Here is a 26,711-nt window from a genome sequence, read left to right on the forward strand (position 1 = left end):
GAAGTCTGCTGGTGAGGACCATTACAATGCCCATTTGTTTTCACCAGCAAACCCAATCTCAGTTAGCAGAACCAGAGTTGACACTTTATGGGGCAAGAAGCCAAAAAAAACAAATTGCTTCAGCTTCAGATACAACAAAATTTGTTCTCTATGCCCGACAGCAAAACAAATGTGATGGCATGGAGCCAGTTTCTTTCCTTTTAGGTTTATACTGCCCTTGTGTACACTGGAAATAACTTGACAATATATATTTGTATCAGTCATACATTATCAGCTCAAAGTTTGGACACACATACCCATTCATTTTGAGTGTGTAGGCATGTTTATACTTTTGACATGTAGCGTAAATGTGTGTACTATAAGTCTAAACTTTTATAATTCTCTTTGTAGGAATGCAAACTGATTACTTAAACAGAAGATAGAAGTTAGAAGAAGTTATTACCCTAAAGAAGAAGTTATACCCTAAAGATTAATAGTTTTATTATGTGAACCAAGACCTTTACAGGAACTAAACTGGGCCAAAGTAAAGTAAAATAAATAATGAATAAATAATAACAAAAGATATAATAAAAATTTTTATAATAATAATTTGTTTTATACAGAACTTTGTGTGCTTATGTAGAGTTTTGACACACTTGTACTTCAATTAGAAGTTTTCCATTTATGACCCTATTGTTTTACTGCTCTTTGTATATTTACCACAAGGTGCATTTTAAATGGTTTTTTACACAAGATATATGAAGAACCTATGAAGAAAAAACAGGTTTTGCTATAAACGAAACTAAAAAGTAGAGATGAAATGATAAGAAAATGGACGAAGTTGTCAGATGAATAGTACATCAATATTAATTTAGTCATTACTGTCAGCATATTTACAAAACCTTTTTTTTCTTTCTCAGCTGACCCAGTAATTAGCTCCAAACCTCTACAGCAGTGATTCCCAACTTGTGTTCTCCAAATATAACCAGGGCTGCCAAGAGGTTGTTCCAATTGCATCTGTACATGTAGAAAACCACGTTTACATGAACAAAGACCTGTTTAAAAAAATAACCACATCAACATTTACAAATATACCATAAGAACAAGTTCTTGGGAGTTTTATGGATTTGCAGAAAATGAAGGAATTATGAAACGAGCTACAACTTGAGCTGATTGACTCCATGTTTTGAAGACATTGAAGACTCCATGTTTTTGCCATCCCCTAGATGAAGAAGGGGATGCAAGGTACTGAATCAGTCAGAGCAAAGACGAGCTTTTTATTTCTTTATGTTCTCTAAATTTAATGGATTTGGCAGTAAACACACTAAAAAGCATCTTCTTGGCGCTTGTGTCTACTGAATAAAGATTCAAACAAACAAACACAAACAGAAAACATTCAATTTTGTAGAAGTTTTTGTCTTACACAAATTTAATTTCATATATCTCTAAGTTATTTCACTTCATATAACAGTAACAGTAAAACAATAGGGACAAAATGGAAATCTCTGGGTGTAGCTTTTTCCTACTTATCAGTTTGTATCAGCTCTATTGAATGTTGACAAACTTTGCTTTCATGAGAGGATTTAGAAACTTGAGAACAAACTCCAAAAACATTATGCACAGATGTGAAGAGTGAGTTTTTAGGTATGTGAGAAAGCTTTTATACATGTGTTTATAAAGTACGGTGTTACAGCTGTCTGATTAGCCCTCTCATTCTCTATGCAAATCACCCTGTTTCATTGCCTGGCTGGGATTGTCTCCACACCTTCTCCACCTGCTCCCTGGTTTGCTGCCCTCCGGACTAGTCACTCCTGCTGCTGCTTCCTCACTCCAGGGATAAAAGGGCGCAGCATTCCCTCATTCAGTGGCAGCTGTGTTCTGGCTTGACCTCTTTGAGATGCTGCTGGTTGTTTGTGACTGTTTAGTGTTGTATTGTGTGTGACCTCTTAGATCTTGGTGAGGTCTAGTGTTGAGCCTCTAAGGCTTTTTTGCTTGGGTTTATTGTTAATTGTTTGGAGACTGGGACAGTTACATTTGTACACTGTTAATTAAAGTTTCTGTTTGTTATATTATTACTTGCTGCTTCTGGTTGTGTTTTGTTTTGTATTCAGTGCAGTCAGTTAGGTTTTATTTCTTTGATTTGAACATTAGTTACACTGGCTGTTATTTTTCATTCATTTAGTCTGCTCTCTTTTGTTTCATTGATTTGAGAAGCACCATTCAACCATCCCTCCTGTTTATTTCTGTTATCCTGCATTTTTACTGGCCATTTGGCACAATACATTCCCAATTACTTCACTTTTCATTTGGTCTATCCTTTTATGTTACTTTCTTCTTTCCCTAGCCAAGCTGGGTCGTAACATACAGTACCAGTAGGGAATTAGGATCCACATATCAAATCATTTTGAACTGGCATGCTATGACCGATATGTATTAAAACAGTATTTTGTCCTCAAGGGTTTCAGTTGTAGTGATTTTATTTGACTCATCGTTTTTTGCTAAGTAACCCCACTGCACATGCATATTCTTTTCTCTCATACTTCATGATTGGCAGACTCATTATCCTATACCCATTAGGATATTGCCTAATCAATATATTCATCGTATTCTTTACATGGCAGAAAAGGCCAGCTTTTGCATGAAAATGATCAGGACACTGCACAAAGTCTTCCAAGAAGAGCGGAGGAGAGTGCTAGGTTTTAATTTGCAGACGAGCAAAGTAGTTGCATTTACTGGCGAAATGATCAATATTAATCAAGATGTTATCAAGATGAGCTTTGTGTAACTTTCCTTCTCTAATACAAACTGGCAGTCAAGCGTGTGGCCAAGTTGGCCCTGAAAGTGATGTTGGATGGACAATAGAGACGCAACAGTCAGGTAAAAGAAAGGAAAGCTAAGAAGTGGAAAAAAAAAAAAAACCTCTAAAGATTCAAGGCCCACTTTTTCACCCATGTTCAAGTGCATAGCCAGAGAACAGCGCTGATACTAAACTACAGAATATAGTAGAAGTTCACCAGGAAAATGACAGCTGCCCACATGTGCTGCAATGTCCCACACTCTACTGAGAGGTAAATCACACCTTTGAAGTCAGCTCACTCACTTCATGCTGAGGTTGCCACACAACCATCAACGCACTATAGGGAGCGTGAGTTCCCAGTATTATGATCACTATCATTAGGATGGCATTGAAGTTATTATTACCATCATAAAAAGAATAATGTCCATCAGAAGTAAATCAGAATCACGGCATGAGGCCAGAAGTGGACCGGTAGGAAGATGGTGGCAGTGTTAGTAAAAATGTGCAGTTAAATTCAACAGACTCTGGTTCTCAGGCTTTGGCAGCAAATGGAATTATTAGATTTCAGTTTATATATAACAAATGAGTGACAAGGGAAGTCTAAAGATTTCCTTTTTGTTTTTTCTTTAAAGCATTTTTAAGTTGATTCAAAATAAATGTAGGCATAAAATGGGGATGGCAATAAAACCTCACATAATGTTCTGAATGACCAGCAACTTAATTAAGGATTTGATTGTGCTCGACAAAAATCCTGCTAAAATTATTTGAAAATTTGTGCTACTTAGTATTTTGTTTGCTAATAGAAGAAAGGAGAAAAAATAGCTTCAACACAATTTGCACAATAATACCATAAAATGAGCAAAATGGGGCTAAATTAAGAAGCAAAGTTATTTTTAATCAATATAAAAACTGAAGGTCAAATCCTGCTTTCAATAGAGAATTAGTCATTCATTTAAAAGCCCTTCAGAATGGAGATAACAATGCCAAACAACTCCCTGCTGGATAATATAATGCATTCAGGGACTATTAATTGCATTGATTATCCAGCCACTGATGATAGTTTTGTTTCTGTGCAGTCCTCTCATTTCAGTTGCCAAAAAAAAAAAAAAAAAAAAAATACTACCCTATGAAAAAAGACTGACAAAAAATTCAAACTGATATTTTGACCAAGTGAATGTTGCCTACAGCAACATACATGGCAAACTATATTCCATGTTAATGAGTGATTAATACTGATTTAGATAAGCTGATATGAACAAATTTAATTAATTAGTGACCAATCAGAATTAATTTTCTTTGAAAATAATACTCATAAATATATCAATTTTTTACACGTTAATATTAAATTTGTCATTAAATTACTCTAGTAACTCCATTGTGTATGTTTTCCTAAAGTGATTGTATACATGAGTGTGTTCATTACAGCTCAATTGACCCCCCTGTGAATAAATAATCTTTCTGATATACACCAGATAAGTAAAAAGAAAAAAAAAAAAAAAAAAACATGAACACACCAGACAACTACTGTGTTTGAGAAGGGTGTTTCAAAAACAATACTTGGAGGTAAATATGTAATGGTGTGAACCATGAACCGCTAGTTTTCTCCTTATCAGCTGAATGATAAACAAATGCAGCAAGACAAAAAAAGTTGGTCAGCTGATCACTGACAGTCGTCATGATTCATGGAACAACATGAGACGAGAGGGAGGAAACAAACACTGAGACTACCAGAGAGCCACTAGAGCTTATCCTGTGTTTTGCACAACGTGTGCAAAACACAGGATAAGTTAAATAAGAAAACAAATGTGGAACCCTCTCGCTGGGAAAAGAGTGGGTGTTAAAACAACCTCCTTCTCCATGGGTTATTCCATTAATGTTGTCTTTATTATTAAATCCATCCATGTAACCTGCAGGCTCATATTTTCCACCTCGCCTCTCCATGCCCTGCCTTCAAAACCAAGAAATGATGGATGTATTGGGCCTGTCATGTCTTGCATGCATTAACTGTATTAAAAATATTAACGCAATTAATTACATAAATTATTTACCGCTATTAACGTGTCTGAAGCATGAAAAAAAAAGGATAGGTAATGGTACACAACATTTTAAGGGAAACATGTGAAAATGTGAACCTGGAGCCCACTAAGTACATTTCAAAACAATTTTTTAGGACTTCCATCTGTATATGGAGAACAGCGAAATTTCCAATACAGTGCACAGGCAGTTGAGCACACCTCTAAGCATATGCATTCTTTGCTGGATATACTATATTGCATATATGTAACAATCTAAGGTTAAAAAAAAAAAAAAAAAAAAAAAAACCTCAGTGACTCAGTGACCGGTTAAGTGCTGCTGTGAAGCAGGTTTGTATTGCCTAAAAGACTAAGTGGCTGCTTACCATGAAAACATAACAGAAGACAAACTGTATAAGTAATATTTTCTTGTATTAAAGCTCTTGAGTTTGTTGACAAATGCAATAAATAAATGCTATCTTGGCAGAGGAGGAAAATGGAGAGAAAGGAGCTTTGGGAAATGCAGTGGGGGAAAAACTGTGAAATAGACAGAGTTCTTAGGTCTACAAACACTTTAAGTGAGTGCACAGAAAAAAGTATAAGCTGTGCCACACTCCCACATCAAGGAGAGGACAATTATAGAGTGCATCTGTGTCAGCTTTCAAACTCCACTTCCTTTCATTTTTCTTAATTACCAGGCAAATATTCTCTCCTCTTCTGCTTCATTAGCTACTTTGTTGAGCGTTGAGTGATGTCAAAGAGATGATGGAGGGACAGAGCAGTGAAGCAAGAGGGGGGAAATGATATCACCAAGAGCCCTTGTCTTCAGTCTGAGATTAGGTCCCTTGAGAAGGTCTTGTGAGTACTGCCAGCCTCTATAACTCAACCAACAACTCTGACAATAAAATGACTACAGATTACGGTTTTGATGGGTAACCCTACTCCTGCCAGGCAAAGTTAAAGGGATGCTTGGGCATTATGAATTTTAGTGGGTTATCTCTCCTCACCAGGCACCACTTCTATTGTGGGATAAAAAATGCCTTTATGTTGGTACTTATCTTTTGTTTCAGATGAGGAATGTAAACATCTCAAACAAAGCTAAATACAAGAAAAATGCAAATGGTCCCAACTAAATACTCATACTCAATTCAAAATGTCTTTTGTGTCTCGTGAGAAACAAAAGTATAGTTGATTGTGGTCAGCAGTTCATCATCAGTTTAGCTCATCAGAACTACTTTTCTAAAAATACAAAGCTTTATCTTTTTAGTTAACCCAAAGGGATTCTGACTATTTTCTCCAATTTAGAAAAATCTTAAGTTGACCGCCCCTGGAATCAGCTCAATTATGTGTACCTCTCTTTCACTTTCTTTTCCTCACCGTCTCTGAGACTTTGTTTTTTCTCTCTTTATTTCCTTCCTCTCTCCATCTCTTTCTCTCTCTCCACTGCCTTTCCAAACTGTGCAGCAAAATTGTTATTCCCAAGTCATTATCTTATTTGTGCGTCTCCACTCAGCTGTAAATCCTCTAGGTATTCCTCTCTATTCTCTATTAACTCTACTGCAGTCAAGCTTCAGCTGCCAATCACAAAACATCGCTGAAGGAGAAAAGAGAAGCAGACACAAAGACAAAGAAAGACACAGACACAAGGACACAGAAATAAGAAAATATGGCCAAGGAATTAAAAAAAGACAGTGAGACAGAGGCTTTATAGCTGTTGCAACAGAATAAAAAAAGACAAAGAAAAAAGACTAAAAAAAGTATTGCACAGTGATGACAGATGAATCTTTTAGGGCTAATAGGGGCTACAGGGCCAAACAAGAGTCAAAATGAGAGGTCAGAGGCAGAACATTGTTGGCTCCTTGGGGAACAACTAAAATAAGATAACTCCATTTCTTTTTCATTTTCCCTATTTCTGTGGTCAAGATAAGACCCAGCATGGTAGGAATGCTAAGTATATTAAATACTAATTGGAGGCTAGGTGAACACAGAAAATTGAGTGCTTAGAGAAGGATGAAAGCTTAAATCCAAAGACCATGTGGGGAAGGATAGAAAACTACATACAGAGAACTTCATTCACATTGGGTAATGCACAAGTTTGTGTGTGTTTGTAGCAAGATGCTCAATTATAAATGAATCACTTATACCATGATTCTACCCACAGTAATGAAGACCCTGATGACTAAAACAAAATACCAGCAAATGTTAACAAGAAAACACAGTTTGTTCAAGATTCAAGATATTTGACTTCCAATGAATTACATAAATAAATACAATAAATGAAAATGTGTTTTATAAGATGATTATTAAAGCATTTTTCAGGTTTACTTGTAAAGATTTTCAATCTTTTATCTCAATATATTTATAGAATCACACATCTGTTGTAGCACATTGACCAATACATTGTGCTTTATTCCAAAAACCACAGTTTTTGCAATATAAAGGAAGACAGTCACTTGTAAACAAATTCTCCAAATCATTGCATTAAATTGACACCCACTAAAGTCCCAATACATATATTGTAAGTCCCACAGTATACTAGATTAAATTTCATTGCACTTTATGAATTCAGTCTTCATAATATATTTCCTCACACAGTGCAATAAAGACTGTGACAGCATGCTTTGAACAAAGAAAAAAAAATATTTCAGTGTATGACGGCTCTGTCATCATTGTCTTCTGGTAGGTGGGGCCTTCCACTGACAAAGGATACTTGTCAGGCAATATAAAAGCAGTATTCTCTTTTAGTTTAGTCAGTAACTTACTATTGTAGTCTCCATACAAGTATTTGTTAATCTGCAGGTTAAGTGAAAGAGTGTCTTCCTGCAGCAGCTTCTGTCTCAGGTAGCCACAAACTAATCCGTGGTAAAGTCTGTGCAATCGCCAATCTTTCTCATCTCACAACAAAGCTTGTGTTGAACTTTCCCCTGAAGGTTGGATGTAATGCTAAGAGTACAACAGTTGACTTCCAGCTTTTTCTTCAAGGAACATCACAAATTAAGAGCCCAAGCTAACTCTGCATGACTGAAAAAAGGGACCAGCATTTTTCTTCTGAAGAGTGTACAAATGACTGCAAGAGAAATTTGTCACAGTCACTTATTTCCGTAAAACAGGTTGTTGGGATCTGTTTGTGTCATGCTGTGTTTTACCTACTGATTTAAAAAATCTGACCATAATGTCCTTAACTAAGCCAACACCAGCGAGACAATGTATTCCAACTTTTTTTTAGGAAACAGTGGCACAAGTGTCCACATGTAACTACTGTAGATTGATCAAATGCCTTCATAAGTGACAGCATACAGGGTCACTGAGAGAAACACATTTCAAGGACTGTGCTAACATGCTTAAGCATTAGCATAGTAGCATTCCTAGTAAAATGTACACAGTTAAATATAACATGTTTAAAATGTACTGCACATATAATTATCTCTGTACTAAATGTTGTGTAATGACCACTCTAAAGTGAGATTTTTTGTGATGAACTGATGTGAGACACAGACTCATGGATCACGGATCATGTGTGGAACTAACCATCATCTGTAAATCTGTCACCTTTGCACTGATCTCTCTCTCTCTCTCTCTCTCTCACACACACACACACACACACATACACACACACACACACACACTACTTGACTTACCCATTGATCTTGTTGTAGCTGATTTTATATTTGTAAAATAGAACAATATAACAACTGTCTAGCAATGTATAACTGATTGCTGATCGTTGTTTCTAAAATCTAATTAATGCTATCCTATTTATATGATTTTTGTGTATAACATTTGGTTGCAAAGTCCTCAAACTGAAACACAGACCCTCACTGTCTGCTCTCAAAGTGTCATGTCTCTTCCATACCAACTCATGAGAACGATCAGCCACTTTTGATAGACATAAATATTTAGGAAGTAGCTCCCAAATTACCAGGTGATGCCCCATTAAATATGACTTTCATTAATTATCTATTAGTACTTTACATAAACAAAGCCAGCTTCTATTAAGTCCAAATACTACTGTGTAATGGTCAGTCATTTAAAGAACAAAAAAAGAAAAAAGAAAAAGATCAAGCTATTACTGCACTGAAGATAATGAACTTGCAAAACCAGCAAGACAACATTTCTGCTGGCTTCTCAAAAGTGTTGCAGAAGCCAGACTCTGAGAATCTCTGCTTTTACTGCCAACAGGATTACTAAATTTAAGCAACCGATTAGCACCGTTGAGAGCAGAGGATTTTGAGAACTAATGACCTACATAGAAGCAGGCTGTACAGTTCTCTTTTGGAATATTCTCAGCTTGCAACTTATGAATTCACTCTGCATTTTGTGTTTGTTACAGCTTCCTATATTGCACTAACAGTAAGAGACACCTATATCTCAAATCTATCCTATATTTAGCCTGCAATGCAATTCTGCAATTCAAACACGCAGTACTGTTTCTCCTCTATAATGGTATTTGTGGCTCATAACCCCTCTGCTTTTTACTGCATTTGCATTTTACACATTAAATAGTTTATGCCTTAAGTTATGTCTGAGGCAAAAAAAACAAACATGCAATGTTCATACAGCTTTCCAAACAACTCAGACTGTGATTTTTTTTCTGTTTCATTTTCAGGGTGGTTTAGCATTTCAATACATGTAAATACAATAACTGCATTAACAACTGAAAGTTAATTCAACCTTTGCTGTTATTCTAGCTACTGAGTATGTTGTGTACACTGATTCAAACATGTAGCTCTGCATGTTTGCTAAAACCTTTAATGCAGCACTGCATTAAAGCTAAAACCTCTTGCTCATTAAATATCTTCTTTCCCAGAGCCAGAGCCACCTTAAATGGATACAAGACAGGAATTACTTGCCAACTGTGCAATAACTCATATACATGTCTTTTAAGTGAAATTTTAATCATGGATTCTTTACAGTATTTATAGATACATAGTGCATGTATGGATGCCATGTGTATGCCAGTATGTGTGAACATGTGTATGTGTGTGACCTGTTTTACTGGTGCTTTGAATTTTGTTGTGTCCTATGCAACGGCAAATAGAGGAGTCCAAGTCAGTTTGTTGTAAAATGAAGATTTTTTGTTGTTTGCATGTACAGCTTATATTATGAAAGATATGCAAACTGTTTAATATTGTTTTAGCGTATTCGTTTATTTAAATGTGCCTGTTATGTGTTAATTACTCGATATTTTTGTTACCCCTGTGATCTTAGACATGAATGTCTGCATAAGTAGAGATTATGATGAAAGCAAGAACAAACAGAAGCACACTCAGACATGAGCAATAATAATAATAAAAAAAAAGGCCTATGATAATCGGCAAAACAAAGCTTCTTGTGGCAGCTGAAGTCAAAGAGCATATTTTGATGGTAAAACTTCCAAATAGTGATTGTAGGGTGTATGAAAGAGCTTCCTCAGTGTGTGCCTTTGTGAAAGTTTCTGAGTGTAGTGAAGCAGCAATAGCTGTTTGTTTAGGTGCTTCACTGAGCTGCTGCAGGGATTTGTGGACTTTTGACTGGTGAAGCAATAAAAGCATTCAGGACAGGGGATGTGTTAAGTTCAGAGAAACTGAGCTTCTATATATACACAGTGTGTATATATATATATATATATATATATATATATATATATATATATATTTTTTTTTTTTTTTTTTTTTTTTTTTTTTTTTTAATTTAAATAAAGATTTGGCAAGCTCCACCTAAACAAAGGAGACAGTTTTTTGTGTAAATGGAAAAGAAGCTGTATCCTAATGAGACACTACAGGGCTGGATTAAAGTGTCAGTTAAAGGTTTGGAAATACATCCCATCCAACCATTTTTGTTGTTGTTTTATCTTTATTAACTAATTGAGACTCAGGGTCTCATTTCCAACAGTGGCCTGTTCACAAATATATACAGTACAAGCAGTTACAAAACAGTACAGAGATAATCCCAGAATATACTCTGATTCAACAGCCTTGGTGAAAACGGCTATATTACAAAACAAAAACCAGACTCCTAAAAAATTTAAGAATTTATGGCGCTAGGAAATTTAGAAAATACTTTCCAGTTTCCTTTCAATAGTTTTCTGTAAAAGCCTTCAGACGGCGACAGTAGGCCTGTCACGATAACAAATTTAGCTGTATGATAAATTTTCTCAGAAATTATCGCGATAAACGATGATATTGCGCAAAGCGCTAATGTGTCATTTTGAGACCATTCTCAACTAATATAATGACATATGCCATAATAATGCAAGTACACCTTTTCAAAGATCAATAAACTAAATAAATAAAAGCGCCTTTTTCACATATGCCGGGACGCCGGCCCAAAAGTAATGTGGCCCACTGGGAATCCTCCCAAACCTCTCGATTAGCCGGCATTGCTCTTAATGTGTATTTTGTCAAATACGCTAGTATATAGGCTGACTCTATTTGCGTAATGTGCCTGCGGATTACAGGGGTTATTACGGTAGACCAGGAAGCGGGGGCTTTGTACTGACGTCGTAAGCTAGAATGTGTGTGTTCTGCTTACATGTGGGGAGCAGCGAAACAATAAAAGAGGAGATGCTTGCATCTATTATTTACATATTTCAGCATGAGAATCGGAGGTTTAGCGCGAGAGCGTGAGAAGCCACTTAAATGCGCAAGTCTCACGGCCATTGCGTGTTGGCAGCCCTGCAAAACAAATGCGGCTTACCGGCTCGTGCTGCAACATGCTGCAGTCAAGTATGACACCAGAGAGATCACTCCGCAACAAACCAGAGCGTTGAGTCGAAATACTCCATAGTGAAACCTATTGTCATACACAGTTTATGGTAAAGGGGGGACTAATAAAAATTATCGCGGCCGGCAAACTTATCGTGCTCTTATTTTCTTATCGTTCAATTAATTGACTTATTGCTTATCGCGACAGGCCTAGGCGACAGATAATTCATAGTACAGCAGTGACAACAATACTGAGGTTATCTTTTTAGTCACAAAACTCTTTTTCAACATGTTGTAAAGACCAAAGTAAATCTCTGACAATGTTCTGTACATTATCAGGCCTCTTGGGTCAAATATCATTCAGTAATCGGTTCTTATTTTCTGTCTTTTGAGGCTGTCTTTCATGAATATAAATGACAGGATATTTATTAAAATCAAGTCAGCAAACTGCAGAGGAAGGCTGCAGTCAAAGCCCCCACTGCCACAATGCACGGGCCACAGGGAACCAGGGCAGGGAACCCTCACTAAGCACTGGCCCCTCGAGCATGAGTCGGGGACAGGAACCAGGTCCCCACGAGCCAGAGATCCACCCATGTCCACAAAGAAGGCCCAGCCCAATATCTGGGAAGGCAGGGCCAGCCCGGACAGTGTGGGGTTATTAGAGGATGCAGCCCCAGATGAATATTCTTGTTTAGCACCTGGACAGCCTGAAGAAAGAAGCTCCTTCATGAACCTGACCACAGTACTGAGAAAAGTCGGTAGGAGTGACTGGGCTCTTTAACTATTCTCCTTACCCTTGCTCTGGCCCTGCACTGCAAATGTCCTGCAAACATGTAAATGTCCTGTAGGGCAGGGTGGGGCACTTGGTGACAAGCTCAACCAAGTGCATCACTGTGGAGAGTGCCTTGCATCCCAGCTCTGTGCACTGCCAAACCATGCTTTGTTGTTGCCAACCAAGAGGCTTCCAATGGTGCCAGTGTAAAATGAACCTGGTTGAAAATGGTTGTGAAAGCCTGGGGTAAGCTGGTCAGCACATGATCTTTGGACTGCTTACATGACTTACTGTGTCATCTTTCATGCTGTTTGTGCAGCTAGTGGTGGTAAGGTTGGCCTCAAAGTGAACATACAATAAATTCAGTATATCTGCCAGGGCAGCATCGACATGTGGAGAAATTTCTCCTAATAATCCATGACAGTCTGCATGCTCTGCCACTGACATTTACTGTCTGATTGCTGAAACTGGGCAACCATTTGTTGTCTTGATTTTACCAATTTACAAAGGTTGAAAGAAGAAGCTTTGTAATCCCTCATGTCTTTGGTTGCCAGCCCTGTGTTGTAGGAAGCGGTGCATTTCATTAACAGCCTCTAAGACAGAACAACCCACCCAGGGCCTCTCATAAGGGACAACTTTGACTGTAGTGACTGACAGGTACAGTCTCTCTAATCAGGAACTGCGTGTGGCCTAGCAAAGTTTCCTTTAACACGTTGATATCATCATCTGAGCAGATCCAGAACATCTCCCAGTCTATGTCATCCAGAGCATGTTGTAGTACTGCCTTTGATTGGGCAGTGCCTGACCTCTCATGTCATTGGATCCTCTCTCCTCAAGTGTTGTTTTTAAGTCAGCATTAGCAGAATAGCTGGACCTGATATGTTGAAATAAAAAATTTGTAAAAGCTTTGTTAGTTTGATTTTGTTTAAAGTCCCCCACGAAAATCAGTGCAGCATCTGGATTAGCTGACTGAAATGATCAAATGTCTCTATACAGAATTGTTATTGTTGTGTCTGTGTTGTATAAACACTGACAATTGGGAGGTAGAAGAGCTTACACTTCAAAGCCAGATGACACTCAGCCTTCTCTTACCTTCCCACCTGACGACACAACCATCTCAATGCCAATATCGGCATACCTTGCTGATATCTCCACATGGATGAAGGATCGCCACCTTCAGCTAAATCTGTTCAAGATCCAGCTTGTTGTCTGTCCAGTGAATCCTTCCTTACCTCCACAGAAAAGCATGCAGCTCGACTCTGTCACATTTGTGCCTACGTCTTCTACCAGGAATCTTGGTGTCATGGTAGACAACCAGCTGACCTTTAAGGTCCATGTTGCCTCGGTTGCCTGGTCTTGCTGATTTGCTCTCTACAACATCAGGAGGATCAGCCTGGTTCAGCCTCTGGTCACTTCACACATTGACTACTGCAACTCCTTACTGGCAGGCCTGCCCACTTCCTCGAAAAACGTCTGCAGATGATTCAGAATGCAGCAGCACGTCTAGTTTTCAACCCCCCCAAAAGAGCTTATGCTTCTCCACTGCTAATTGATTTTCACTGGCTTCCAGTTGCAGCGCGCATCAAATTCAAAGCTCTGCTTCTGGCTTATAAAACAATAACCCAAACAGCTCCTGTCTACCTTCACTCCTTAATCCAGAGCTACAATCCCTCTCGACAGTTACGTGGTGCCACTGAAAGACACCTAGTGCTCCCACCACAACGTGTCATGAAATCAGTCTCTTTTCCATTGTTGTTCCCCAGTGTTGGAACAATCTACCGAACTCTGTCTGATCCGTACAGTGCTTATCTACTTGCAAGAGCAAGCTAAAGACTTAGCTCTTCAAGGAGCATTTCTGCATTTAGCTTAATTCTTCTACTCGTCGGAATGAGTTAGAAAGATTTGTCCAGCTCTTTGGCTCAACTCAGCACTAAATTAGCCACATGCACTTATGCCCAAGATGATATTGTGTGATGAAATCATGATCTCGTAATTAAACAAATGACTATAGTAGCGATGGAAGGGGAATATTTATATATATATATATATATATATATATATATATATATATATGCGTTTCCTCAGAGGCACCCTGTAAAAGTGAAAGGTTTGACAACAAAGATGCAAACATCAGTTGTCTTGTCTGTCCAAAGTGGTGGGTTGCTAGCTTCATGTCTCAGTTCCAATCCAAAATGTGCAAAGAAACTGTCTAGGCAGAAGCAAATTCAACAGGATGGTATGCAGCCCCACCATAGATCAGACCACTATCTGGCCACAGTAAGGATATACAGATGGAGCCCTTAAAATTGCTTCTCTAAGTCAAAGGCCATCCTTTGAAGAAACCTCCTGTAACATACAACATGTCGCAGATGATCAAGTGAATGGTCAGGCATGAAGCAGTTAACCATTCTAAGAGCCTGCACCAGTACACTCCACAAGCTTTTGTATTGTAGCCCACAAAGGAAAACTACTTTTTACTTAACCGTTTACTTTTTCTTTCTCTTTCACTTGTATTTATGCAGAACTTTACAATGACATTTTAAATGTTTATAGTTCAGTTTTGAAGTTATTGGCTCACTCCAAACCTCTACACCACAGTTTTGTTTACTCTTGTTAAGTTTACTGCATTAATAGTAAATCTGTAATATTCTTAATCAAATAAGAAATAAAAAAGGGAAAAAAGTCTGGGTAAACTGTGTCACTACTTCCTTTTTTGTGTTTAACTAAAAATTGTACAAGCTACTCTGGCTCTGTCATCAAACTACCAAGCATTTTGGGAATTATTTAACAAGATGTTCCCGAATGTCACAATTATGGTGAATTGTGTGGTCACTATTCAAATGTGGGTTTGTGATGTATACAGTCTTTTTTTTTAGGTTTACCCTTTAAAAAATTTGGAAACATTGATATGGTTGAGGACTTTTTTACATTTCTAACAGACACACACTCACAGTGTCACAGATTTCTCTTCCACTGTCTGATGTGACACAGTGAGTCGAGTCTGTACTGTTCTCACTGAGTAAGGAGCTGGTACTTGTTTGTTCTCTCGGCCTATCTTAGATTGGTAAACATAACGTGTGTCTGTGCTCTGCATGGGAATCAGCTGAAGAGCCTGCTCAACCCTGTCTGCTTGAATTAATCCTTAACAGGTCAAGGTCAGACACATTACAACAATGCCAGCCCGGTAATAAGCATGTCTGAAGATTTTACGTGCTCTAATTTAATTCCTAAAGTGTAATGTGAAGCAGTTGAGGGACAGAATACGGGATAGAGTAAGGTTGAGAGCCAAAGAAAGAAAGAGCAAGAGGGAAATAAGAGGTGAAAGAATTCGGACGCTGAATTGACGGTATTCTGTCGCTGGACCTCATCACTGCACTGCTAACAGATTTCCCTTCTAACTTTCTCTGCACATCTGAATATAGCAATCTGCTTTTCTGGAGAATTAACCAGAGCAGGAGAGTTCAGGACACAAGCAATTAGAGCACTACATTACATAGTCCGAATTTTCAGAAAAAAATATTTCAAACAAAGCAAAAAAAAAAAAAAAACATGGTGGGAGAAATGCTTTATAAAAATTGAACTTTTAAGCAGAGCATGATGTTGATTTAACACAAGGAGACAAGACCATGAATTTGCTGTTATTCTTATGGGACTTCTGCTTTGCATTGTTTTCTTGTAGTTCACATGAATGGTAATGGCCTCCCATATCCTGGTAGGCCAGGGTTGTTAGTGCTGTTTGCTGCTGGAAATGGAAAAATTGTTGTCAGATTGCAGGATTTCTTTTTTTTGTCTTTCTTTTGTTTTGTTTGTTTGTTTGTTTTGAACAGCAATAATAAATGGAAGGAGATTGGTTATGAGTCAAAGAGAAACTAGTTTGTATTTCTTAAGGCAGCAAACTCTAAATCTCATAACCTTTAATAAAATGCTTCAACTAATCAAAGTGTCATATCTTTGGTGTTTATAATATTGTCAAAAATGGCCTATGAGTGTAAAATAACCCAGTGAGCTTTTGAAAAAATAGAATGATTTATCAATTCAAAGCAGCAGTTAAGATGAATGAAATGAGGCCCTGTTGGTGTTCAGGTGTTTGCTGAGTGTGCAGGTTGGTTTTCTTTTCCACGTATGAGAGTAACTGGATACTTATAACTTAAGCATCATTCTGATTTTTGATAAGTGATAGACAGCCAGCACTTACAGACATCCGACACACATAAATGCCCGTGTCACATTAACAGGAAAACAAACGTAATTTGTTTGATCAATCAATGTTAATCAGGAGGAAAGATAATTGATGTCCACGGTGAAACTGATTACACGCCAATAATGTTGCTTGTTGCTGCTCTTTTCTGCTTAAAGGGCAGACTGTCATGCATTGTGTATTAATTTATTCATTTACTGATGATGTAATAAAGAGTCAGCAGAAGACCTAAAGAGTTTAATTTGATCATTTTCTGGCTATTTTCATTGATGTTTTACATTGGTTTTAATTTAAAAAAAAATCTGTGATTTTTAGATATCAATCATTATCCTTTAAACTAAGTCGATATTTGGTTTGATCACTCTTTGCATTTAAAACAGTGCTGATTTGCTAAGATCATGTTGACGTCTAAAATCGATATGCATCCAGAGTGCTTGAAATATATTTAAATATAATTTGTTTGTGTTAATAAAGAATGATATATAATTAAAATTTAAAACCGTGTAGGGAGTGTCAGCGTTAAATAACTGTCGAAAAGTGGTAACAGGGACACAAGCATACAATGATTTATTTCAGCTCTATGTTGTCATGATTTGGATTACAAACTATAGCAGGAGGATAAAAAAAAAAGTTTTTTTTTTTTTATCTCAGTTTAGATAAATTACTAGCAACAAATTCTAATAAATGAGCTTCTTTTGTGTTATATCTAAAAATACCTACACTTTTTTTTTAAGTGGAAAATCTGGAAATAAAAAAGAAGACAAAGATAAACACAATAAAACAATGACGTAAATATATTGAGAAGGCAAATTTAGACTTTTACATTCACTTGCACCAATATTATTACTATACTTTATCCACTGACAATACCTATACGTCTTATCTCTTACTTGAAGCCATTGTGTTAACAGATAAACCCGCAAGATTAAAGTTTGATTGACAGGTTGTTTCTTCTCAATTCTTGAAAAAAGACCACATATTCAAATAAACTAATCTTTGAAAGGCGAGGAACTGTCTGTTAGTCAGAAAAGGCTTCTTTATGTTTAAAAACAATTACAGTTATCTACATCATTAAATGTTAGGTTACCCATGGGGATGTAATTTGAACAGTAGCGTATTATTATAAAGATTTATAGACTTAAATTCAGTGCATATTCACTTTTTTTTCAGCTGGGTGATGCAATGCTCTTCCAGTCTGGACTTTTTGTGAACAACGATCAGTTTTCACACATCTACAAATAACTTAGATCTATTATTGATTACATGCATTTAAAAAAAAATACTGTGTGCTTTTTTTGCATGAGTATTTAGCTCATTAAGAAACAAAATAGCAACATACAAAAAAGCAGACAAACCAACCATCAATAGATCCATACCAGTAATGATGTGTCTAACCACAGAATGAACTGCTCCTGCGGGGTCCAGCCGACCATTTCATTTTAAGGCCGCACATGTACCACAGAACTGCACCATTTATCACAGAGCAATGGGATGTTGTGAACTCTGGGACGAAAGGGGAATAGTAGATTACACGCTCATACCAAAACATTCACACATGGACAAGCTTGCTATACTAGCCGATGCAAGATAAACACAAACTAAAGCATACCCATACACTATGTAAGGCTGCACACTCAAGCATGTGCACTACTTCTTATTGCTCTCAAAAAAAAAAAAAAAAAAACCCAGCTGCGGGTTGAGTAAATAGAAAAAAGAAATAGTCACAGCTGCTAGCCATATAATGACACCCTGCTGGCTTAATAGCACTGCAAGCAACAATAGGGCACTGGGGTGTGTCATAGAAACAAGAGATTTGTTTTTTACGGCCATACTCTGACATAAGAAAAACCTTATGGGAGTGTTTATATTTTAAAGATGTGTAGCTCAACTAAGGCTAATGGATGAACTTATCTTTTCATATGCTAAAATAGCTTGTGCTCAAGGAATTGCTTTGTATTTCATCAGATAGAATCTGTGTCTTTATTTATCAGGCATGCCACAATCACTCCCAGATGCTGAACTGAAATTTAAACTAGAACTGACGGTTCTCATACAAGTAGAATTTGGCTTATTCATGAAGCTGCCAGTAATCATTTTGAACACCAAGTAAATATCTGACATCTCTGAATTGGTAATTTTATTTTAGAATATTGTGATCAACATGACCAGAGTAAGATATATTAATACATTAAACAAATCAGCTTTAGTGAGCTCAGGTTATACAATAGCAGTTTGTTTTAATCTAGAAAATCCCTTTAATTTAGAACTTTTGCATCTTACATGTTATAAATGATGGCACTGTAGCAATGATGCAGCAACCTTAAACTGAGCATGAAATCATGAAATATGTATTGTAATGTTGATTGTTTTACACCACTTGTTTTGGTTTGGTTTGTGAAAAATCTTACTCACTGTTCTCTTGCTTTCTTCTTCTTTTTTTTCTCTCTCCCAAGGAAGTGCAGTAGTGTTTTTGTGTTTTTCTTCAAATTTGTGTCTTTTATTTCTTAAATATGGTATTTTATTTTAAAAACCCTTTGAATTTACAGAGATATTTTCACATTATCCAACATATTCTCACTCCCAACATTTTCAAAAGTTAATGGCAAACGCAAAGCACAAGTGTTGTTAAAATCCCCAACACGAGAGGTTTAAACAAGTTAAAACCAACAGCACCCATTTTCTTTTCTCCAGACAATTTTTAATCTTTTTTTTTTTTTTTTTTTTTTCAAAACTGATCCCTATACATAAATCCATTTTAAGGGCGAATTCTTGTTCTTGCACCTTGCAAAACATGAGTAATGGCTTGGCACATTCGTCTTATGACACAAAACAGGCATTATAAAAGATAGTTGACAGGTATGGTAATTGCTGCCAGCCCAAAGACTTGACGATGCCAGCCTTGATTCTTTAGGAAGTGCAAAGATAAATAAGCCTCTTTTAATGAGAATCTAATTCAGGCTGAGCTTAAGCACTCTTGTTTGAACACAACTCATCTGCTGTAGGGATTACACTGTGTAGTTGTTCAGTTAAATACCACCATTCATCTCTGGGAGTGTGTGTAGGGTGAGCAAGAAAATTTATATTGTTGCTTTTGATGTTCATCACACATGGACTGATAACTAAAGTATCATCTGACTGCTCAGCAAAACTGACAGAAAGGACCCCATGGCGTCCATATTCAAGTTTGTTTACACTTGGAAGGTTTAGTGTAATGAGAGAAAACTGAAATTAACTGAACAACAAGAAATAATAAGTATTTGCGTCTTACAGCAAATGTAACTTCTCAAACCTCAGAGCCACTTATTCCTTATTACTTAAAAACACAGGAATACACACCCCAAACATGTTGATTCAGTGTGCTAGGCTTTTAGATTCTTGGATTTTGTTGTCATGCACAAATGGGTCGAGTGAGGAAGTGTCTTAATAAAACAAAGATTTGTGAGAACAGGCTGAACAAAACCAAAAGAACACACAAACTGCAGGAAAATGAGGAGATGGAATGCATTTCTCACAAATTTGGAAACAAAAGAAAAGTGGAGTAAGTCAGCAAATGGCTAAAAGAGAAAGAACGGAAAGAGAAGAAAAGGATAAAAAAGGGAGCGAGGAACATCCAGAGGCATCCTGAGTGATCATTTGTGTCCCATTCTTTTCCCCAGTGGCACAGGACTCAATCAAATTCTCCTCAGTCTTGCTCAGGCATTGGCTTAGCAAGCAGAGACCTTCTTTCGCTCCCTCAATTAAATGCCCACCCACACATAATAAACGACTGTTTTGTCTACAGATCAATAATGGGCCGGTTCATTAAAAGTCCCTTTTGCCTTCTCAAAGATCCCTTTGCTTAGTTCAGAATTATATCTGAGGAGGTGGCAGCGCCTAACAGAATTTCCGTTCCAGTTTCACATCTGTGGATTCTCCTTTCTTTTAGCCTTGTGCAGGAGAGAGAGGGAAGTCAAAGAGAATTTGAAAGCTCACAAAATGTGAGGAAATCTTTTGAAACAAAGAATAAGAACAAAAGGGAACTCTGAATGTGAGAATCTTGGGAAAGGCCCTAGCTGGGCTGTTCATCCCATGGGAAGACATAATAACAGTATAGAGAATCCATATGTACTGTACAACAAGCTAAGTAAGATGGGTTGATTTGTTCGGTCATGGCAATTTTTTCTTTTCACCTCCTGCTTTAACATATTCTTTTGCTTTAAAAGACAATTCTTAACGTGTAGTAAATAGCACAAAGCATATATTGCGTTTACTGTCCTGTTTTCATTTACAAGGTCTGCAATGACTCTGCAGCCTACTACTACATCTGTCTTTGTAGATGCAAAAAAGAGATCTGTCTGTTTCTTCTTAAAACATAAAAGATCAATAAATAACAACAGGAGCTGGATTTAACGCCAAGCATCTGACTGCCAGCCACCTGCCACCGCTAACACATCGAATGATGAGACCAACCATGTCTTCAATCTTGAGGATACACACATACGAGCCCAAACACAGTTTTCTCACTGTAATTATTGGTGTATGTTATTTTTTTGCCTCTCCCATCTGCTGTGAAATCACAAAATCTCTGAAGACCGATAACAAGGTTTAAACAAACGGCAGTCTCACACTTGGGTATGTTGATTTTTTGGGGGAATTTTGCCAGAAATAACAAAAGAAAAAAAAAAAAAAAACAAAATCAACCAAACAGCATCTTATAATTAAAGTATGAGTTTTATTTAAACTGGTTTATACTGAAAAGTTTGACCATTCTTCAAGAGTAAGCATGGTTTCTTGGGTTTCTGTGTTGAGTAATGAACTCATACCACTGGAACTGATTGTACAGAGAAGAATGCTGCACAAGCTGCTTAACATAATGGACAATTCTTCACACAACACAATGAAATAAACAAGAGTGTGTTCAGTCATAGGCTTCTTCAGCCACAAGACAGAAAGATACAGAAAGTCATTGTTGTCTGTAGCCACTGCCATCCAGAACAATATGACTGACAATTTATTTCTAAAAATATATATAAATAAATAAAATGATTACAACAATACTTTTTTTTCATATTCAGATTAGATTTGAAACAGTTAAAAGACAGAGATTAATGATGGAGGGCTACCTAAATGTATAATGTAATGACTGACTTAGGTTGCATAAGATGCTCAAGTAATCATAGACTGGGTGCCTTATAAGGATCTAAAGCAAACCTATGTCATCTCAAATTATGCTCTTCAAAGCATGACAGCATATCTCTGCTGATTCATTAGTGCTCTATAGTACAAGATAGCGCTCAGGTTGCATCCAAGAAAAAGTACCTTCAAAAAGTTTAACCTGTGTTTCAACATGCATTTCAACAGTAAGAAGAAAAATAGATGCCTGTGTGTGTTTGATGATAGCACACAATGATGTGCTCTAATGCAGTGATTCCCAACCCTGGTCCTCAAGGCACACTATCCTGCAGGTCTTAGATGTCTCCCTGCTATGACACACCTGATTCAAATCCATGGCTCATTAGCAGACTTATACAGAACTTGTCAGAGATCCATTTAATGTGAATCAGGTGGGTTGCAGCAGGGAGACATCTAACACCTGCAGGATAGTGTGCCTTGAGGACCAGAGTTGGGAATCACTGCTCTAATGTGTAATCCTTTACAAATCTGAAATAAGAACCAAACCCAAATCCAAACTAATCATCCCTTAGATCATAGCTGAACTTCCCACTAAACACAAATTAAATCTGTTGTGCAGTTTTGGAAAACAGCCAGACAAACATAGATGATAACATAACCTTCTCTGGGAGAGTGACTTTAACAAAAAAAAACAAAAAAAAAACATGCTGAATTAAACTGGCAAACATTTTTCATTAAATATTTTATACTCTGAATATTTTTTTCATCTGTCTATATGTCAGAACCAAATTTTTTAGGGCCAATTTCCAATCCTTCCACCCTTGGTCACTCTTGTTGCAGATAGGTTCCCTTGTGTAACATTTGGAAGTCTCTAGGCAGAGTGCATCCCTTCATTCACTCCCTTGCTTATAAGCTGGTGTAAAATTGCTCCTTTGAATCTTCCCCACAGTGGATTCCTCATTCAGCTAGGCAGCTGTTCCCTGCGCAAAGTCAAAATCTCTCTTTATTTTGTGTAATATGCTAAATACTGCCACATAAGTTCTTTCTGTCTGTTTCTTTAGACTGATGAATGTGGCAGAACAGCTCTGAATTCCCCTGCTCCCAATGCTATGATGTGTGCCAGTCTCTTGGATTATGAGACATATGGAGGCATGTGAGCACACAAGCATGAGCAAATGAACTCAGAAAGTCTAACACTGTTATACAAGCATGGCTAAAACACACAGTGATCAGAAAAACCAATATAGGAATGAGCATTCATGCATATAAATACTGACTAATTTTAAAAGCTGCATCTCAGACTTTAGTTGATAAACTGTGAGTTAAGAGAAAAAAAAAAAAAAAAAGTCTATATATATATATATATATATATATATATATATATATATATATATATATATATATAGCCTTTTGGAAATGGCTAAAACTCTTCAACTCAAACATGCAGACACAACACCAGCATTTTAATTTAAAGAGGTTAATCCAAATCTCTCACTCCAAGTATTTCATGTAAGAAAGCTACCTGTGGTTTAACAGGCAAATCTTTAATAATTTGTGGTCTTGTTTGTGCATTATTGATAAAACTGCAGGTGATGCTGGAGTTTGATAAAATTAAATGTAATCTGGAGAGGGAAAAATTACTGGGACATCACCGCAGCCTCCTTGTCCAGATGGTAGATCTACTGCTGGCTGTCATCTGGCCTGTGAACTACACCACAAGGGTCACTGTAAGTCTAGTAAGTTATTGTCAACAAAGCATGAGCTTGTGTGCGTGCGTGTGTGTATGTGTGTGTGTGTGTGTGTGTTTGTGTGTGTGTGTGCGTGTATGAACCAGTTCCTCAGTGTGTGAAGTATGTCTGGTTTTGATCAGTGCCGAAGGATTTAAAGCTAGTAATATCTCATCCTGGCTGGGTACCAGTGACATACTTTTTTTTGCTACTCTAAGTCTTTGAACAGCAGATCTTCTGTGATGATGAGGCATGGGTTGTGCGTGTGTGTGTGTGTGTGTGTGTGTGTGGGGGGGGGGGGGGGGGGGGGGGGGGGGGGGGTCACCAAAATACTTAACATCTAACTGACCTTTCTTTTCTTTTTAAATGCTTGTTTGGTTTTGGTCTTTTCTTGCAATGCAGCTTATCGTACATGTTTGTTTTATGACAAGATCACTGCATGTATATTGAATAAATGTGAACTTCACTGTTTATGGAGTACATTAAATGTTCAACACTCCTGCAGCCTGGAAACAATTATAATGAGAACAAGCTAGTAAAAACAGTAGGACAGATTTAGCCAAAGTTTAAAATTAATAATGATTTTCACACATGGGGCCTTTCTTAAGTGTTTTTGTCTTGTTTCAGTACTTTTATTTATTTGTCTATATTGTTGAATTTAATAAATATCTTAAATAATGTTTCCTGTCCACCAATCTCTTGGATAATGCAATGTCTTTATGGGTTTATGCCATATTCATTTGTTTGATATTTTGCTTTGAATGACTCATGGTTGGTGTATGATTTTGGCAATAAATTATAAATTTTATACATCTGGCATGCTCCATGAGCCTCAAGTTTATTGAGAGGAGGCCAGTCAAAAAAAATTAACAGGATTTGGAGGAAATTTCGATTGCATTGTGTTTGCTCAGATGCCTTCAGCTATAGATGCTAAAGTCTATGAAGAGTGTTCCAAAATGAAAAAGTGAATTGATTTAAGCTGCACACTATGCTTTACAGTTCATAGTAGCTGAAGTTTAGTCATGTGACTAAATTCACAGCCAAATCCACCATAAAAATCAAAGAACTTGACATTCTGTAAAGGTGTTGGTAGCAGACATGCAAGTAATTTTGCAAAAAACTTACTTGTCTAAGTCAAGTCTCCAGTCACTTTTAGACATTATGCCTAGTCTGCCATGCAACACTTGCTATCTGGTTTGTTATGAACATAGCTTTGTAATATCAAAGAAATTTTAAATCCAGACTCACCCTTTATACCAGCATTGTGTGACAGCACCGATCTTTACTTTGAATTGACAAATGCTCTGTCCCTCTTCCTGGCTAGTTTCTATGCTTTATTGACAGCTACATTTAATAGTGCTAACATTCCGGGCTGTGTGTGAATATAAACAAATCTGTATCTTATATTAACAGGCCTTTGATAAAATCTTAGCCAATGGTCCTACTTCGCACTGAACTTTTTTCACTGAATCTATTTTAGCTACTTTCCAAAACATAAGAAGACAACATTTCTTTCTTTTTTCATTTAAAATGTTTTCAGCCAAAGATTAAATAAAGTGTAAATGTTTGCAAAAAAATATATATTCTGGCATGTCTTGCACTGAGCTTCCCAAGCATCATGACTGAGACAAAAACATTGGTATTTTTTCTGTAGTTTGTCCGTGAATTTACATCATGTTTGGGCATTCTGTAGCTGTGGATGGAGTACACATTAGCTTGTTGGTAACATAGATGCTAACATTAAGCTTTCATATCACAGTAATGAAGTTGGATGTGGTGTACCCAGCATCCTGTATTTTTATACCACAGACGCTGCAGTTTGCTGCTCTTTTATTTACCAACTGTATAAAGTTTTTATACACAAAAGTGCAGCAGCAACCTGTGTGCTCACTGGGGCTGCCATTATTTTTATTGATTGTGTGTGGGCACACATCTGTGTTTTTGTAACATCTCAAATTAATTCATGAGTCAGAGTCAAGTCTGAAGTCAGTTTTAGATTTTGGAAAAGTCTTATCGGCATCTTATTGTTGTTTTTACATTTGCAGATAAAGGGTAAACCTGTTGAGAAAAATGCATGAAGTTTCAAACTGTGGAGAACATGCCAAAAAAAAAAAAAAAGCCTCCAGGAAGAGCTGGGCACTGCATGTTGAACCAAACACAGTTCCATGTGTCACATCCCCTGCCTGTGGCCGGGTTCTGTGTTAATGCAAATACTGCTGTGTGACTGCAACTCTGCGATTGGCTGTGGATCTGAGAGACCTCCCTGCTCCTCCGACTCCCTGATTGGACGGCTCCCATCCCGCCAAACCAACCAGCGGAACACCTGGCCTTTAAAAGGGAGGAAGCGACAACATTCGAGGCAGCTGTTCATTAGGCTCTCAGCTTGCCATGTGGGATTGGCTGGCTGGCTGGCTGGCTGGCTGGCTGGCTGGCTGGCTGGCTGGCTGGCTGGCTGGCTGGCTGGCTGGCTGGCTGGCTGGCTGGCTGGCTGGCTGGCTGGTTGGTTTGTTTCAAGAGCATTTGGTTTCCTGATAGTTACACGATTGTGTTTGGTTTAAGGTAAATTCAGATTGTTCGCTCTCATCGTTTGTGAGTAGCTTTTTTGTTAAGTTTTATAGCTATATTTAGTTTGTAGTTTAAATAGCTTTTTGATTTATTTTGTGGTATTGACTTTGGTTTGGTTTACAAAAGAAGCTTAAAGTAAGTTTAATAAGATTTTGGTTTGTATAGTGGTTTAAAATTGTATAGGTTGTTAAAGTTATATAAGTAAAGAGAACTATTTCATTTGTATTTGCTAATTGTTAATTGTTACCTCAATTGAGCACACTTTTAGTTAATTGGTTTTCATATTACTTTAACCGGACTAGATATCCCGTACCTTGGACACCTTTTGTTGTTTTGTTTTGTGTTTGTATTGGAACCTGGATTTATAATAAAATGTTGTATATATCTTTAAGTTTGGTCTGGCTTGTTTTTGTTGTCGACCCCTTTGTCCCCTGGATTTCGAGGCAGAGTCGTAACACATGAGGAATAATACTATCCAAGGCATAAAAAGTAGGATGAAAAAACCTTTGGATAGATACAGATAAGGCATGGTATTTCTGTGGTAATGTGCCAAGGACAGAAGAGACCAATATAGAGCTCTTTGGGAAAGCAGTGCAGTTTGTTTATAGTATATCCAGCCTCTGGTACTGGAGGCGGTGAATATTTCACAAAAAATGATGAAATCAGAGTATTACAAAGGAATATTAGAGCAAAATGTATTACTCATAGAAAGAATAATACAGGTTTGAGGCAAAGGTCCTGGGCCTTTTCAGCAGCCTGAAGCACAATTCGACCAGCACAAAGGAACAGTTGAAAAAGAAAGGCTGTTTTTAAACTGGTTAGCAATGACTTGTGACCTAAATCCCATTGAAAACTTGGATAGGTCT

This window comes from Melanotaenia boesemani, chromosome 3 (genome assembly GCF_017639745.1).
Source record: "Melanotaenia boesemani isolate fMelBoe1 chromosome 3, fMelBoe1.pri, whole genome shotgun sequence".
Taxonomy (NCBI): Eukaryota; Metazoa; Chordata; class Actinopteri; order Atheriniformes; family Melanotaeniidae; genus Melanotaenia; species Melanotaenia boesemani.